Genomic DNA, 16,666 nt, shown 5'->3' with positions numbered 1-16,666 from the left:
TTGTTTCTTAACTCTAAGTCCACATATTTGAGCTGAGGCACTGATGCAGTAATGGTAGGTAGCATGTTACTCTCTGTAGCAGATGATGCATTTGTTCCAGAGCCCTGTGGTCTGTACTGTGCCTCACTAATTAGGGCTTGTCAATGTGATGTAAGTATCCCATTGTTTTTCTAATAACTTGGGATTCATAAAGTCAAAGTGGAAGGACTACTTGTATCCAGAGATCTACTTACTACAGAATCCTTTATGGTCCTGGGCTTTACTAAAAGCCAATCACTTTCTAAGTTATTAAAGCCAATAATTTACTAAAGGCCAATTGTTTCCAGTCCTGCCAAGCATTCTCCTTTTCTTCTTAGTGGTAGGAATGCAAGGTAAAAGAAATTGTCTTATACTTTGAAAAGGATGTTTCAGAACTCTTAAGCTCTTAAAAAACCCTTAGAAACTTCATTTATGTGTCAGACTCCTAGGTCTTGGAAGCTTTATTTCCTATTTTCTACAGTATATGAGTACTTGACAACTCTGGGTCTTGGGGTCTAACGAACATGATGGCATCAATATAGCATACCAATGAAATATTCTGCTGGACATCCAGGTGATTTGAGGCCCTGTGGATTATTAAGACAGAGGTCAGAATAGTTAACATTGCCCAGGGAATGGAACATCATGTACATGCCATTGGGTACAAACTGCTTCTTACTTTCTTCCTGGTGAATATAGAAAGGAACACACCTTAAATCCCACTCCCACAAATGTGTACACCTGAGAAATTTGCAATTTTAACCTATTTTTTCTTTTTAACTTCTTTTGGATATATAACTTACACCCAAATTTGCCTATTTTTTTTTTTTGTCAGTCATGGGGCTTGAACTCTGGGCTTGGGCGCTATCCCTCAGCTCTTCAGCTCAAGGCTAGCGCACTACCACTTGAGCCAAGGTGCCACTTCTGGTTTTCTAGTGGTTTATTGGAGGTAAGAGTCTCACAGACTTTCCTGCCCGGGCTGGCTTTGAACCCTGATCCTCAAATCTCAGCCTCCTGAGTAGGTTTTTAAAGTGACATACTACCATCAATAAGGACATAGAACAATTTCAGCATCATAGGAAACCTCAAGTCATACTGTTAACCCAATCAATACCCTCCAGTATTAAACACTACAATCAGATATCATTATAGCTTATTTTTACATGATTTTGCACATCATAAAACTGTACTGACATAATACATAATGTATTCTTTCATGTCTTGATTCTTCCATTCAACATTATGTCTATTTTATTTTCATTGCTTATTTTTCATTTTGTTTATTGTCATTGTATAGAATTTCATTGTATTCCATAATTGCCAGTTATACTGTGATGGATATTTGGAATGTTTTCTGTTTGGATCTATTGTTGATAAGCTACTATAAATATCTCAAAAAATGTGGGTTGGGGTAAAAAAAGGAACAAGAGCACATTTGCAAATCAATGGCTATATATATCTACCAAGGATGTATTAATGTGCTCTAATAAAGATACAGAATCAATCAATGCAGCTTCAAGAGACCTAACATTTTGGCTATGTTTGTAGTAGTCATACATCTAAATCCACCTAGATAACTTAAATAGGGTTATAATAAGGACTACTAGGCCTATATTCTTTATGTCTTTGAGAGTGGTATTGATCTTCCACTCTAGCCTGAAATACTGTTCTTGATCTACAATTTTAGTGGAAGAGAAGTTTGAGGACTTGGACTTGGACTTTCACATTGAAATAAACTTTGATCCATTGTCCAATACATCAATGTGATGAGGAATCTTTCAACTGCTAAGTATCTCCATTCTGTGGGGAAATAATCATCAGTTGGGTACACAAACTCAGTGGATTTTCTTTATATGAATCTGGGCCAGAACTCCAGTTATTACCTGGCTCTTGTTCAGTCTTTGTTCATAAAAATTAAGCTTCACTTTTAATACATTGCTTCTGAATCTGGGAAATGATTCCAGATCTGGAAACTTGACAAGGGGTCATAAATTTCTATTTAGCTTTCTGCTAAATCATGATTTTTAATGGTCAGTTACTCTGCATTTATATATATATGTGTGTGTGTGTGTGTGTGTGTGTGTGTGTGTGTGTGTGTGTGTGTGTGTGTATATATATATATATATATATATATATATATATATATATATATATATATATATAGTGCACAGTTCTTTCTGGTTACCCATCTGTCATATTCCTAGAAGCCCTGAATCCTGTTAGTCTTCTTACCAAAGGTTGGGCCTCTTAACTAACATTATGATCTGGCTTCTCATTACAGTAATTAAGTGGTACTAGTAGTTAAGTGCCTCTGATAAATAATTGCTCTCACCTAGATCCTGACATTCTAGAATGCTGTAGTCCCCTTTACTACCAGGAAGCTTGGATCTATGACAGCATTTCTGATAATAATCATCTTCGATAATAATCAGCCTTAGCTGTAGAGGACAGCTTCATGGTGTTGCTAGAATCACTTTGACCTATAAATTTCATTCTGCCTTAGTGTGCTTAGGACTTCCTAAGAAATATAATCCCTGGTGTAGTTTCTGGTCATATCTGGAAATCCATTCTGACCTGTGTTTTTCTGAATGTTTTTATTGTTTGTTATTGTTTTTTGTGCCAGTTCTAGGGCTTGAACCTATGAACTCAGGACCTGAGCACTGTCCCTGTGCCTTTTTAATCAAGGCTAATGTTCTATCAGGTTTTCCACAGCTACGCTTACTTTTTTTTTTACTTTTACTTTTACTTTTATTATCTTTAAGTAGTTGTGCAAAGGAGTTACCACTTAACAAAGCTGTTTATGAATTAAAATACATCTTGATCAACATAATCCTTCAACATTCTTTCCCATCTCTCCCCTACTCATCTCTTCCCTCACTCTTCTTAATTTTATAAGATATACACTTCTTGATTTTTGGTGGTTAATTGGAAACAGTAGTCTCATGGACTTTTCTGCCTGGGCTTTGAACTATGATCCTCAGATCGCAGCCTCCTGAGTAGCTAGAATTAAAAGACGTGAGCCACTGGCACCCATCTCTTGCTGAGAGTTTTGATCCTGTGTTAGTCTTCTATTTCTGTCACAAAATACCTGAGGTATTCAACTTAATAAGGAAAGACTAGTTTTGGCTCACTGTTTTAGATGTTTCATCCATGATAACTTGGACCTGTTTGTTGTCTTTGAAACTGTGGTGAGACAGCACAGCATGGTGGGGAACACATGGCAGAGGAAGCTGTTGACTTCATGGCAGCTGGAAGGCGGAGAAAGAGAAAGAAAGGAGCCAAAATGGCATTATCCCCTACATAGCCACACCCCAATGACTGAATAACCTTCTGCTGTGCCTCATCCTCTAAAGATTCCATCACATCTCAGTAGTACCTCACAAACGGATGGCTAAACTTTTAATACATGTCCCTTGAGGGACATTTAAAATCTAACCTATAACCGATACTCTCCTCTCGGGCTGCCATAGTAATTCTGACTTCATTTAATGTATTTTTTTTCCAACCTCCATAGCATCCTTTACAGAGGATTAATTCCTGTACTATTAAAGCATGGACCCATCTGTCAGTTGATCCCTAACCCAGCCTTATGTTCTACCCACCTTGGTTCAGCACTGTCATAATTCATTCCTAGACCTTGTCTCTCCTTTTGCTAATGTATGTTATCTAGGTTCAATAATACATTTTACTTCCACTCAGCATAGCAAGTGCAACTACAACCGAGTCATAGCGAAATGTGACCCCAGTCTTTGTCTGGTATCGTAAATTTGGAAATGGAAGAATGAAAACATTGTCTTACAAAAGTTTTCTTCTGGGGCTGGGAAGGTGGCTCCGCGGTAGAGTGCTTGCCTCGCATGCATGTGGTCCTGGGTTCAATTCCTCAGCACCACATAAGCAGTAAAAAAAAAAAAAAAAAAAAAGAGGCTGGAAGTGGCACTTTGGCTCAAGTGGTAGCATGCTAGTCTTGAGCTGAAGAGCTCAAGATACCCAGGTCTAGAGTTCAAGCCCCACGACTGACAAAAAAAAAAAGTTTTCTTCCATCACCTTTATAATAAAAATTGTGTAAAGTTATCTTTATTTGATACTTTGGCATCCCAAAGTATATTACCCCATTTTTTCTTTAATAAGATAGCTAAAATTCTCTAACTTTACTAATGCGGTTTATTTCTATCACAGACTTAAAGCCCAAGAGTAGATAGTGTCCCATTCATTTTATCTCTGGTGAAGGACTAATGGTGGATAGCATCATGCCAACAGAGATGCATGTGGGTGAAAGATATCTGGAAACTGACAGAGGTTCAGGGGTCAAGCTCAGGTTTTTATTTTTTAAAAATCACTCAAGAACTCACTTCAGGAAATCATTATTCCCTTCATAAAATAGCACCACCACCACCCACCCATGATGACGACTTTCCAGCTGGCCTCCTCTCTTAAAGGGCTCACCATTTCCCACATTGCCACACTGAAGACAAAGCTTCTAACACCACATAAATCCGAGGAATGAGCCATGTCTGAGAGATAGCACAATGAAAGGAAAGCATTATCTTCTAGCAAGGGAAGAAGACCATTTCTGCAGCCCTATTGGCTTAAGGGAACATGTAGGTTCAAAGGCTGCATTTACTGCTACTGCTACCAGGGACCATTGCAATGCCATCATGATCCTCATGTCAGCTCTCCAGAATATGGTCCAACTCTTGTCTCCTGCATTTCTCTGTATACCAACTGTCTTGAGTTAAACTCCCTAGACTCAGAATCTGGTCAGTGATTGGATGACAGGAAAATATTCCAATGTAAAGGAAGAACATGGAAGAGGAAAGATAGAACAAGAGTTTGGAAAGTCCAGCCTGAGTTTGAGCCATTTATTTGGAAAATTTTACTCTACCAACCTTGGCCTGATTAATACTTTTGAGAGTCATCATTCTCTTTCAGATGATTCACTGACCTTGGCCTTGGCTGCGTTTTCCTTCTGTGTGACTTTTAATGGCTGGCAATAAAATTGCCTTTCTATTTTTTACTTACTTGAGAAGAGGAAAGAAAAAAGAGTCCAAAAACAAACATGACACATATGTCTAAACACATATACACATAAACTCTCCAAATGATTATCATATATTCACAGCCCTACTCCAATATCCTTAATGTCCAATAGCCTAATGGTACTCAATTGTAGGTACACATTATAATTCTAAGCATCTATAAAAAGATATTGATGCATCCAGATTTAATTGGAGGTTTTAAAAAAACAACACTTAGATCATTCTAATGTGCAATTGGGACTGAGAACTATACTACACTAGGCTATGACATCCATATGACAAACCTCTAATACAATTCCTCTAGAAATATTTCCAGGGCCTGCCTCAGTATCTGCAGTAGGCACAAAATAAATACTGAATACATGATTTAAAGAGGTAAACTGACAAGTGTAATTTATCTCTGTTTATGGCAGGATCTGACATTTAGCACTATTAAATCACATAATATTCAACCCAAGTTAGTTTTCCATTTCAATGATTAAAATTTTCTCCAGAAGCATGATGCACAGAGAATCCTGTCTCAACTAGCTTCAGTAATATCACAGAAACTCCTTACCTTCCCTGGCTTTTACTTACCAAAAGTAGTTCTCTCTGCCCTGTGTGCATTAAGTAGAGGCCAAGAATTATCAGGTTGTACTCAGACTTACTTTAAAAAAAACAACTGCCTTGGCAAAGGAGTTAACGATTAAAGCATATCCATTGCACTAAAAAAGATGTCACAACAAGGTTGGACAAGTTCACATGAAGGTCAATGTCAGTTGAAATGTTTATAAGTATCTATCACATGGCAGATATCTTAGCTGATTCAGAGAAGCAAGTGGGACATGGCGTATCACATGAGCTCAGAAAGTATTATCGATTGTTACCAGAGTAGTCATGGAGCAAAGGGCAGAGAAGTTCACCAGTGCCACCAGGGCCCAGTCTTAAACATCTGGAAGAGACTAAAGTGAACCGGACTAGGAATAGGAAGAATAGGGTACAAAAACATAAAGCTAGGGCTGGGAAGGTGGCTCAGTGGTAGAGCGCTTGCCTTGCCCTGGGTTCTATTCCTCAGCACCACATAAGAAAAAAGAAAAAAGCCGGAAGTGGCACTGTGGCTAAAGTGGTAGAGTGCTAGCCTTGAGCTGAAGAGCTGAGGGACAGTGCCCAGGTCCAGAGTTCAGGCCCCACAACCGGACCCAAAAAAAAAAAAGAAAAGAAAAGAAAACAAAACAAAACAAAAAACCATAAAAGCTGGAAGTACAGAACTAGCAAATGGGAAAATCAAGGGGAAAAGAACAAAAATTATGTTGTACAGTTCAGCCAGTTACATCTAGGGCTGATGACATGGCTCAAGTGGTAGAGCATCTGCCTAGCTCTAAGGTCCTAAATTTAAAACATTATACTGTCAAGAACTGCTATTTGGTGTGTTATTTTTTGTGAATGAGGAAAAGTGTCACTTCAGGAAAAGTGTCACTGATTCTAACTGTTCTAGGCTAGACTCATCAAAACTCCTTGGGAAATTATTACCACTATCATTAATATTAGACATAATTTCCTAAACATTTAGTGTTTAGCACTAAACCCTTTAAGTACAACCTTTTAACCCTTAGAACAACCCTATCATCTTGGAAAATTCCTATTTAGAAAACTAAAGCCAAGTGATCTTGTGTAACTTGCACAGGATTCCACAAGTCAATGGAAAGCCTGATACATTACTCAATTTTGGATTTCAGGGTCAAAGAGCTCTGATCTGTATTTTCTTTCTTCCTATAGAACACTCTAGGTAGATAGTAGATAGATAGATAGATAGATAGATAGATAGATAGATAGATAGATAGATAGATAGATAGATAGTCTGATTTAATTGCTATAAAATTCAAACATTAAATGTAAGAACATACAAATTGCCAGGTGTGGTGACTTGTACTGTTAATCTTCACTATCCAGGAGGCTGAAACCTTAGTCTAAGGTCAGTCAGGGGTACATAATAAGTTCAAGGCCAGCCTAAGCTACATAGTGAGATGTTGTCTGAAAGAGATACTGACAGAGATAGAGATCTAAGTTTATAATTTCCTTAAAATAAAGCTACTATGCAAAAGTTCTCCATTTACACACAGAGCACTTCATAAATCATTTCTAATAGGAAGTGTTTTCAATTAGAACCTGTTCTGTAAACTACTATAGCTTTCTAGGCAAGTAAAAATATACAAATTTAATCTGTAGTGTATATAAATTATCAGTTGCCCAAATATAGTTTTTACTTTGAGGAATAAAGCATTAATACTATGAAGAAAGTACTGTGGGGGAAGTATGAAGTAGAAGATGGAAAATAAAAGAGAGCAGGAAGTGAAAAGAAAGCATTATTATTAAAATATAAAACATGCACACCTGAAATATCATGATAACATTGGTGTAATTACTATAAACTAAGAACTGATGACAGGAAAGAAAAACAGGCTCTGTTGGGTTGTGATATAATCGAAAGGGTAGGGGGAATGGAGAGGGTAAATGTACAGAGGGGTTACAATTACATGGGCAAGGTAATGAGTACATTTCTTATTAAGCAGTTGCCTCCTCCTTTGTTTCCCCTTCCCAACCCTTCCAATCCCCCCCCACTCACACACCCCTCCCCCCAGTTTATTTCCACATATGAAATTTGAACAATAAACCCTGGTAAAAATCCTTTGGAAGTATTAAAGAGTTATGGCAAAGTGATCATCTGGTAAGTTTGATCAGATACATTGTATACATTTATGGAAACGTCACAATGGAAACCCCTTGTATAACTATATGCTAATAAAAATAAACAAAAATAGGTAGATTTTCTGGGAATCAACTGGAAACAGTGATCTGAACTATAAATTGGTTGTATAATCAAGGTCTATAAATTTCTTACTGCAATTAAAAAATCATTTTGTCAAGAAAGAAAAGAGACAGTATATGAATGTCAGTTTCATGTTTTTTTCAAACTAGCCTATAATTTGGTTTACATTTACTTTTTATTTCAATTGACCCCCTACTGTGCTTTCCTTGTATGTATTTTTTACTCTTCATTTTTTCAGTTTTTCCTTTGTTATTTGCATGACTTTGAGCAAGTTACTTATGCCCTATATGCCTGGGTCTCCTTATCTATAAATTGAGCATAATCATAGTACCTTTGTGCCTAATCTTGGGAACAAAATGACATATACATAAAACATTCAATAACTAAAAGCTCTTCCTGTTATTCTCATACTATAATAATTATATGTCACAGGTTGGTGCATTCATCTGTTTTGTGTTGTCCAATATAATAGCTGATGATTAGTATTTAAAAGAAAAGTAGTTTGCTGCGTTCACATGTTTGGAGGCTGAATGTTCAATATGGGGTGGCCCACCTTGGCAGGATGTGATGGTTTGGATCTTGAATATCCTCTAGAGAGATATGAGCTAAAGACTTGGTTAGAGGATAGTATTATTGGGAGGCAGAAGATTAAGAGATAAGGCCTTGCACGTAGTCCCTGGGTCATCAGAGGCATGCCCTCAGAGAAGATTATAAGATCTTCATCCTTTTTAAATGCTTTTATTTCCTGACTATGTAAAGAGTAGTGTAGTTTGCCACACATACTTGTCATTATGTGCTGCTTTGTCATAGCAAACCAGTCATGGACTAGGGCCTTTAAATCTAAGACTAAATAAAACATGTTCCTTATAAGTCGAATATGTTGTGTACTTTGTTATAGTGATACAAAACTAACACAGAAAAAGAAAAAGAACCAGCCATAAACAGCAGAATCTACACATAACCAGCCATAAACAGCAGAGTCTACACATACAAGTTGTCCTTGTTTTATAACAATCTGTTCTGAAAAACCAGTACATTCTGCTAGACCAGCAATAATACCATCTGAGAAAGGACAGTGCCTCTAAGACCTAATTACTTCTACCACATTCTACTTCTTAAACTTTCTTCCACTTCAATGTTATCAAATTGGGGACCAACTTCCCAGAACATAAATCTTTCTTTTTTCTTACATACAGATTATTTTATTGTAAAAATGGAGATGGATGCTATTAGCATAAATGCAATTTCAAATGAGAAAAAAAATCTGATCATTACAAATAGAAATAAACATCAAACTGTGTTGGTCTGAGTTTTTTTTCCTGCAGACACTGATGGATACAGTGTTTTTCCTGTAAGGAACTTAGAAAAATAAAAATTTTTGAATGGATCATTTTTATCTTTTTATATAATTTTTATATAATAGGCATGAGGTGATAGGTAGACTTACTGATTTCACCTAGTTTTTTAATCAAATAAAATCATATCTGACTAGGAACTTTCCCACTAGTCATTTTAAATGAATAATCCAACCAACTTCCATGTGCAACTACATGTTTCAGTTAAATGATCTGTAATCCCTAACCTTTATTTTTCCCCTAGGGAAACAGCATTAAAAGCCATTGCTGCATTATTGCTAGAGAAACCTGGATTATCATTTTAAAGACATTAGCTTTTGGGTGTGCATCTTAACACTGGAGAACCTTCCAACCAGTGGTGATCGGATGACAGGTGAAAGTTGTGCTTTTCCCAGGCAGGGCTCTGCCAGGGAGGAGGCCCAGAGCTCACAGTTAGATTTCTCCTTTGCAGCCAAGTGAGACCTGCCTGTGTATAGGTGTGAATGGCGTTCTTAGACTTCTCAGTGTTGTACTTGTCCAAAAGAACCTGGATTCGGGCCCCATAGTCAGGGTGGACATCAGTGAAGTTCTTCACCACTTTCTTCTGGATGAAAAGTTGTGCATCTTTCAGATGACCAGCAATGTTCTCACACAGGCACTTCCTCTCCTCCTCACTTAACACTTTTGTATAGAAAGCCCTCACCTGAGTGACATTATCTTCGTTGGCACTGTTGAAGTGCTTCACATCCATAGAGCACTGGGTGTTGTGCTCCAGAACCGAGCACTGCTCCTGAGGGGCACTGAAGCTGTTGGGGTAGTCGTTTGGAGCACCACCCTGATTGTCATACATGCACATGGGGCCATCACGCTGGTAGTTGATGACTCTAGCATGGTAGGGATAGCTCACAGGTATCTGAAAACAGTTGGGTTCCAGGGGGTGATGTGTCAGGATAGGAAAACAGGCCACCCTGCAGCATTTTGTCAGGGCTGGGCTCAATTCCAGGTGGCATGTTGCTTGGATCAAATGCTATCTGCTCCACCACAGCAAAGTAATTAACTGGATTTCAGTTTAAGACGAGTTTGCCAACTGGGATAGGAGGATAGTAATGGTGAGATCAAATGGATTAAATGGAAAAGTTTCTGCCTGCTTAAAGGTCATAACCTGAATTTAGAAAGTCCAGGAGAGCTAGTTGCCTTTAGCAATGGCATTGAAAAGATCTCGAAGGCCAGAGTCAGGATCTTCCTGGGAAAGTCTTGCTGCATCTTCAACAGAGAGGATTTTTAATGCCCTGGTCAGTCTTGTAATAGAATTTGCAGTAAACTGCCTCTCCATTGACATTAACCAGCTTGAAAGTATGTGATCCATGTCCATTCATGTGCTGAAGTCCATCTGGAATCCGTTGGTCACTGAACAAGAAAGAAACCTGATGCAAAGACTCAGCGCATAGGCTCCAGAAATCCCAGACCATGTCAGGATCCGTCAGATATGTCTGAGAATGTCTCTTCTGGCTATGAATGAAGGATGGAAACAAGATGGCATGCCTGATGAAGAAAATGGGGGTGTTATTTCCAACAAGATCCCAGTTCCCATCCTCAGTATAAAACTTCAGTGCAAAGCCACGAGGGTCACAAACTGTGTCAGCTGAGCCAGACTCTCCAGCAACTGTTGAAAATAGAACAGCAATGGGAGTCCTCTTCCCAATATGCTCAAACACCTTGGCCTTGTAGTATCTGGTGATGTCATGTGTGACCTCAAAGTAGCCAAAGGCAACTGCTCCTTTAGCATGCACGACTCTCTCAGGAATTCTGTATCGAAATGCGCCATTTCATCAGTGAAAACCACATTCTGAACATAAATCTGTTTTTAATGTTTCTTAAGTCCAATTTTTGTTTTTTTTTTGTTAGGTTTTCTTTTTAAATTTTTAATTGCTATTATAAAAGTAATATACATAAGGTACATTCAACTTTATAAGTCATGTAATAAGTACATTTTTTTTTTGGACAGTGATACCCTTCCTTTGCCTGGAAGGCGAATCTTAAGGGGACACACTCAAATATTCACATCATAGCTAATCTAGTGGGTTAACATCTTCCCCCCACCCCCCTACAAAACTTTTGAGGATGATTAGCCTGAAAACTATTTAGGATGTGTTCCTTGGAAGAGCCAATAAGGGAGTGGTAGGATGGAACAAAGAAGGAAAAGAGCCAAAGCAAGGGTGCATTTTCCAACTTCACTGAGGCTCAGAGGGGAAACAGGAGACAGAGTTGTCCCAATCAGAGGTTAAGAGAGCTAAAGAATATTTTACCTGGACTGGGAAGGTGGCTCAGTGGTAGAGCACTTGCCTTGCATGCATGAGGCCCTGGGTTTGATTCATCAGTACCACATAAGCAAAAAGAAAAAAGCCAGAAGTGGTGTTGTGGTTCAAGTGGTAGAGCTCTAGCCTTGAGCTGAAGAGCTGAGGGACAGCACCCAGGCCCAGAGTTCAGGCCCCATGACCGGACCCCCCAAAAAAAAAAAAAAAAAATATATATATATATATATATATATGTTACTTGTAGTCAAGTCATTTAGTTAAGATGGGACAGGCTTATTTCCCAGGTACTTAATCTCTGAGTGAGTGAGTGAGTGAGTGTGTGTGTGTGTGTGTGTGTGTGTGTGGTGAGTTCCAGAATCTTCAGAGCATTCCCACCAAAAAAAAAAAAAAAAAGAAATCCAAGGAGGTAAGTCAGAGTACTAATGATGTCTGCTACAGTATTATCATCATCAACAACCATAAAACACACAAGTGGAACATTAGGTCATTAGCCATTGGCAATTTATATGGAAAAACAGTTGTAAAATGTAGCTCCTGCCCTCTGTACCTTAGAATCCTATTAAAAAGCCAGGATAAACACACAAATATAAAAGTTGTATGCTAAGTACCAAATAAGTGCAAACAAAGAACATGCCATAAGAGTGTACTATTCATTATTGGGTGATAAAGAAAAGATCCTGCAAATACTGTTGGATTTGAAATCTCATTGGATTTCAAAAAGTAGGTATAATTTAGAAAGAAGAAAAGAATTGTTGATGGGGAATGCAATGGAATAATAAATGTTGTAGGGAATACAATATTTGTTCTACTAAGTCAGATAGGTTCTCAACTCTGAATGCACATTAGACCCATCTGAGGACTTTGGACATCCCACTCCTTACTTCCAACCAGAACTCTTACATTAGGATTGCTGGTTTCAGATCGGACCATTTAACTAATTAATCCATTTTAAGTTAATAATTGTATATAGCATAAAACAAAGGTCCAATTTAATTCTTTTTGTATGTGTATATGCAGTTTTCCAAGCACCATTTGTTGAAGAGAATTTCCTTTCCCTTCGTTTTTTTCTTGGTGCCATTATCAATTAGTTGACCTATGTGTGGGTTATTTCTGAGCTCTTTATTGTGTTTCATACGTCTGTGTCTATACCCATCGTGCTAGTACCATACTGATTTTATTTCCAGAGCTTTGCAATATAGCTAATGTCAACTTTATTTTACTGCCTTCAGATTTATTCCTCTTCATTAAGATTTCTTTGGGCCTGCATAAGAACTATACAAACAGTGGTTTATCTTCTGTAATAGCTTATGAACCCAAGTGTCTTCACACATAGTATCTCAAACACCATAATCAAATATTTATTAGTTTGCCAACCCCTATATCATCACTCAATCATCACCCCATTTTACCAAAACAGTGGGAAACTACCAACAGAAAGTGCAAAGGAAATTGAAATCTGAGTAAATCCTGGACCCAGGTGTGAACAAAGAAGGACTCAAGTGAGAGTAAAGAAGGAAAAAGTCTAAAGAATGGGTCCACTATGATAAGATTAGCTAATGAAAACAAAGAACAGACGCTTAAAAATTTGGAAGAATTCAAAGAAAATTACAACAAACACCAAGAGAATAGAACAAACCAGGGAAATCAAACAAACGAGATACAAACAGCTGAATAAAATAAAGAAGGAAATAAAGATATGAGAGAAGAAATTAATAAAGAGATGAAAACCTTGGGGAAAAAAACAAAGTGAAATCCTGAGAATGAAGAGCTCAATTCCTCAACTAAAAACTCAATTGAAAATCTGGTTAATGGAATGGAAGAAGTTAAAATAAGGCTGCAAAGGTTGAAGATAAAACAGAGGTGTTGAATCAAAGAGCCAAAGATATAGAAAACAAATTCCTCAAAAAAAAAAAAGTCTCATCCATGTGACAGAGGTATACAGAACTCCATACAAGCACATTAAGAATAGAAACAACCCAAGACACATCAATCTGCATAACAAAGAAAGACTATTGAATGCTGACTAAGAAAGGAAACAAGTAACTTCCAATGTCAAACCCATTAGAATAATTGCAGATTTCTTAACAGAAACTAAAGGCAAGGAAGGCATGCAAAGATTGAATGTCTTTCCAGTGTTTTTTTTCAAGACTGAATGTTGATTGAATTTTCATTCAAGCTCTGAATGATAATACTTGCCAGTCTAGACTGCTTTATCCAGCTAACTAGCTAATAAAATTGATGGAGAAATAAAAACCTTCAACAATAAACAAAAGCTAAAGGAATTTATTACTACTAAACAACCACCACAAAAGAGACTTAAGGGAATCCTACTTACAGCGGAAGAAAATTAATAGCAGAAAATGCCAGAAAGAATAAACTCTACTAGAAAAGTAGATCAACAAAGCAAAAAAAAGGGAAAAGACAAGTAACACAAAAACAACACAATGACAGCAAATACGGTACACCTCTAAATATTAATATTGAATGTTCATGGTTTTAACTCTTCAATTAAAACATTCAACATAAAAAAACAAGATCTAGGTTATGGGGGAGGGGACACAGAAATGGAAGGAAGGAGGGTGAATATGATACTCACTAGGCACTATGTTGAAAATGAACTATACAACTTGCAGGTGGGGATGGAGGGAAAAACTGAGAGTGACGGAAAGAGTGACATTGTCCAAAGAAAGAAATATACATTTTACCTGACTTATGTAACTGTAACCCCTTTGTACTTTGCTTTTATAATAACAATAACTAGTTTAATTATAATAATTTATACAGACTGGCCCCTAGTGGCTCTGTGCCTGTAATCCTAACTACTCAGGAAGCTGAAATCTGAGGATCATGGTTTGAGGCCAGCCCAGGCAGGAAAGTCTGACTATGATTCCCCATAAATTACTCAGAAAAAGTCAGAAGTGGTGCTGTAGCTCAAGTGGGAGAGCACTAGCCTTGAGTAAAGAAGGTCAGGGACAACACTCATGTCCTGAGCTTAAGCCCCAGGACCAGCAAAAACAAAACAACAAAACACAACAGTTTATAGAGAAAGAAAAGATCCAACAATTTGTTGTCTAAATGAAATATATTTCACTGACAAGGATGTTCACAGGATTAGGATTAATGAGTGGAAAGATCTTTCAAATAAATGGACCCCAAAAGCAGACAAGAATAGCTATACTTACATATGATGAAATAGATGTCATGTTAAAAATCATTCAGAAAAGACAAGCATTACATATTTAAAAAAGAAAAAATTACAGTTACTAGCATATATTTATCAAATAGCAATATACTGAATTCATTAAGCAAACACTTCTGGACTTATATCTGCTGATAGACCTTGGCACAATAATACTGAGGGAATTCAACACCCCACTCTGAGCAAAAGATAGATCATTCAAACAAAAATTTAATTAAAAAACCCTTTGAATTAAATGGAATCATAGACTGAATGGACTTAATAGACATCTACAACATATTTAACCCAGTGACAGAAAAAAAAAACATTTTTCTCAGAATCTTAAGGAACTTTCTCCAAAATAAATCACCAGTCTAGGACATACAGCAAGTCTAAGCAAATATAGGAAACTTAAATAATTCTTTGTATTCTACAGACCATAGAGGAATTGAACTAGAGCTCACAGCAAAGGATATTTCAGAAAATATTCAAGCACATAGATGGAACAACATGCTGTTGAATGACCCATGGATCATTGAAAAAATAAAGGGAGAAATGAAAAAGTTTCTGGAAAATAATGAAAATAAAAATGCATCCTACCAGAATCTCTGGGAAACAGCAAAGAGAGTATTGAGAGGAAAATTCATAGCCATATGTGCCTATTTCCAAAAATCAGAAAACACTCAGCCTTCTGATGCAATTAAAACTTCTAGAAAATAAGAGCAAATTGATAACAAATAGATGGAAATAAATAGCAGAAATTAGGACATAAATTAATGAATTGGAGGCTTAAATCTATAAAAAAAATAAGTAAAACAAAAGCTTCTTTGAAAAAGTAAATAACATTACTAAACTCTAAGGTAATTTTACGAAGAGACAAAGGAGACTCAAATCAATAAAATGTGAGATGAAAAGAGGACTACTATGGCAAACCAAAGAAATCAAAATGATCATGACAGAATTTGTTTAAAGGCTACACTCAAATAAGCTAAAAAAATTTTAAGTAATGAATACATTTTTTAACCTGGAGGTTATAAGCCATTTAAGCATACCTGTAACAAGGAATGAAACTGAAGAATCAATAAAATGTCTTCTAACAAACAAGTGCGCATGGCTTTATAGAAAATTCTACTAGAACGTCAAAGAAGGACTAATACCAATATTTCTCAAACTCTTCCATGAAATAGAAAAGAAGAAACACAACTGAAGCAAGCATTATACTCAATTTAAGCCAGAGATGTAACAATGGAAAAAAGAAGTTATAGATATTAGAGAATTATAGACAAAACATTAACGGGAAAGTTCTCAATAAAATTCCTGCAAACCAAATTCAACACATGTCAAAAAGATCATATACGCTGATCAAGTTGGTATCATCTGAGGAATGATGATTCAACATATATAAATCAATTAAGGTATATGATATATCACATAAATAAAACTAAAATTAAAAAATCATGTGATCATCTCATTAAATGCAGAAAAAACCTTTGACACACACACATACACATAACACACATATACTATGGAATATTATAGTCATAAAAAATGAAATGCCATTTTTAGGAAAATGAATGTAGTTGAAAGACATCATACTGAGTGAGGTTTAAAAAACAAAATATCATATGTTTTTATTCATATGTGGAAGCTAGATATAAAAGACATTAATGAACATGTACAAATATATCAATTTGCATATATGTTTATACATATATGTGCAGACATGTATATATGAATATATGGATATATGGATAAACATAGAAGATTAATCTAAGGTACTATTTAGAAGATGGGGAATGGGGAAAAGAAAAATAATAATAGAGGGTGAAAAAATTTTGAAAGGAATACAATTGAAATGCATTGCTTGTAAATATGAAAACTGCACAAAGACACCCATTGAAATCATTTTGGGTAGGGGAAAAGGAGGAAAGAAAGGCAGGTACAGTGGTTGAGCAGGTGAGATTATTGGGAATATATTG

General features: G+C 36.6%; 1 long non-coding RNA gene and 1 pseudogene across 2 annotated transcripts; both read right to left on the bottom strand.

Moving 5' to 3' along the window:
• Positions 1–223: 223 nt before the first annotated feature.
• Positions 224–5,711, bottom strand: LOC138813558 (uncharacterized). The gene is made up of 3 exons (XR_011367846.1): positions 5,631–5,711; positions 3,150–3,266; positions 224–605 (listed from the first exon to the last, which is right to left on the bottom strand). It is a non-coding gene; the product is annotated as an uncharacterized lncRNA (long non-coding RNA).
• Positions 5,712–9,511: 3,800 nt separating this feature from the next.
• Positions 9,512–12,662, bottom strand: LOC138814325 (catalase pseudogene; annotated as a pseudogene). The gene is made up of 2 exons (XR_011367924.1): positions 12,645–12,662; positions 9,512–11,040 (listed from the first exon to the last, which is right to left on the bottom strand). The product of XR_011367924.1 is annotated as a catalase pseudogene (transcript).
• Positions 12,663–16,666: the final 4,004 nt, after the last annotated feature.

The sequence above is a fragment of the Dipodomys merriami genome, unplaced genomic scaffold (genome assembly GCF_024711535.1).
Source record: "Dipodomys merriami isolate MVZ:Mamm:240054 unplaced genomic scaffold, mDipMer1.0.p SCAF_6, whole genome shotgun sequence".
Lineage (NCBI taxonomy): Eukaryota > Metazoa > Chordata > Mammalia > Rodentia > Heteromyidae > Dipodomys > Dipodomys merriami.
This window is presented reverse-complemented; position numbering and strand designations above follow the sequence as displayed.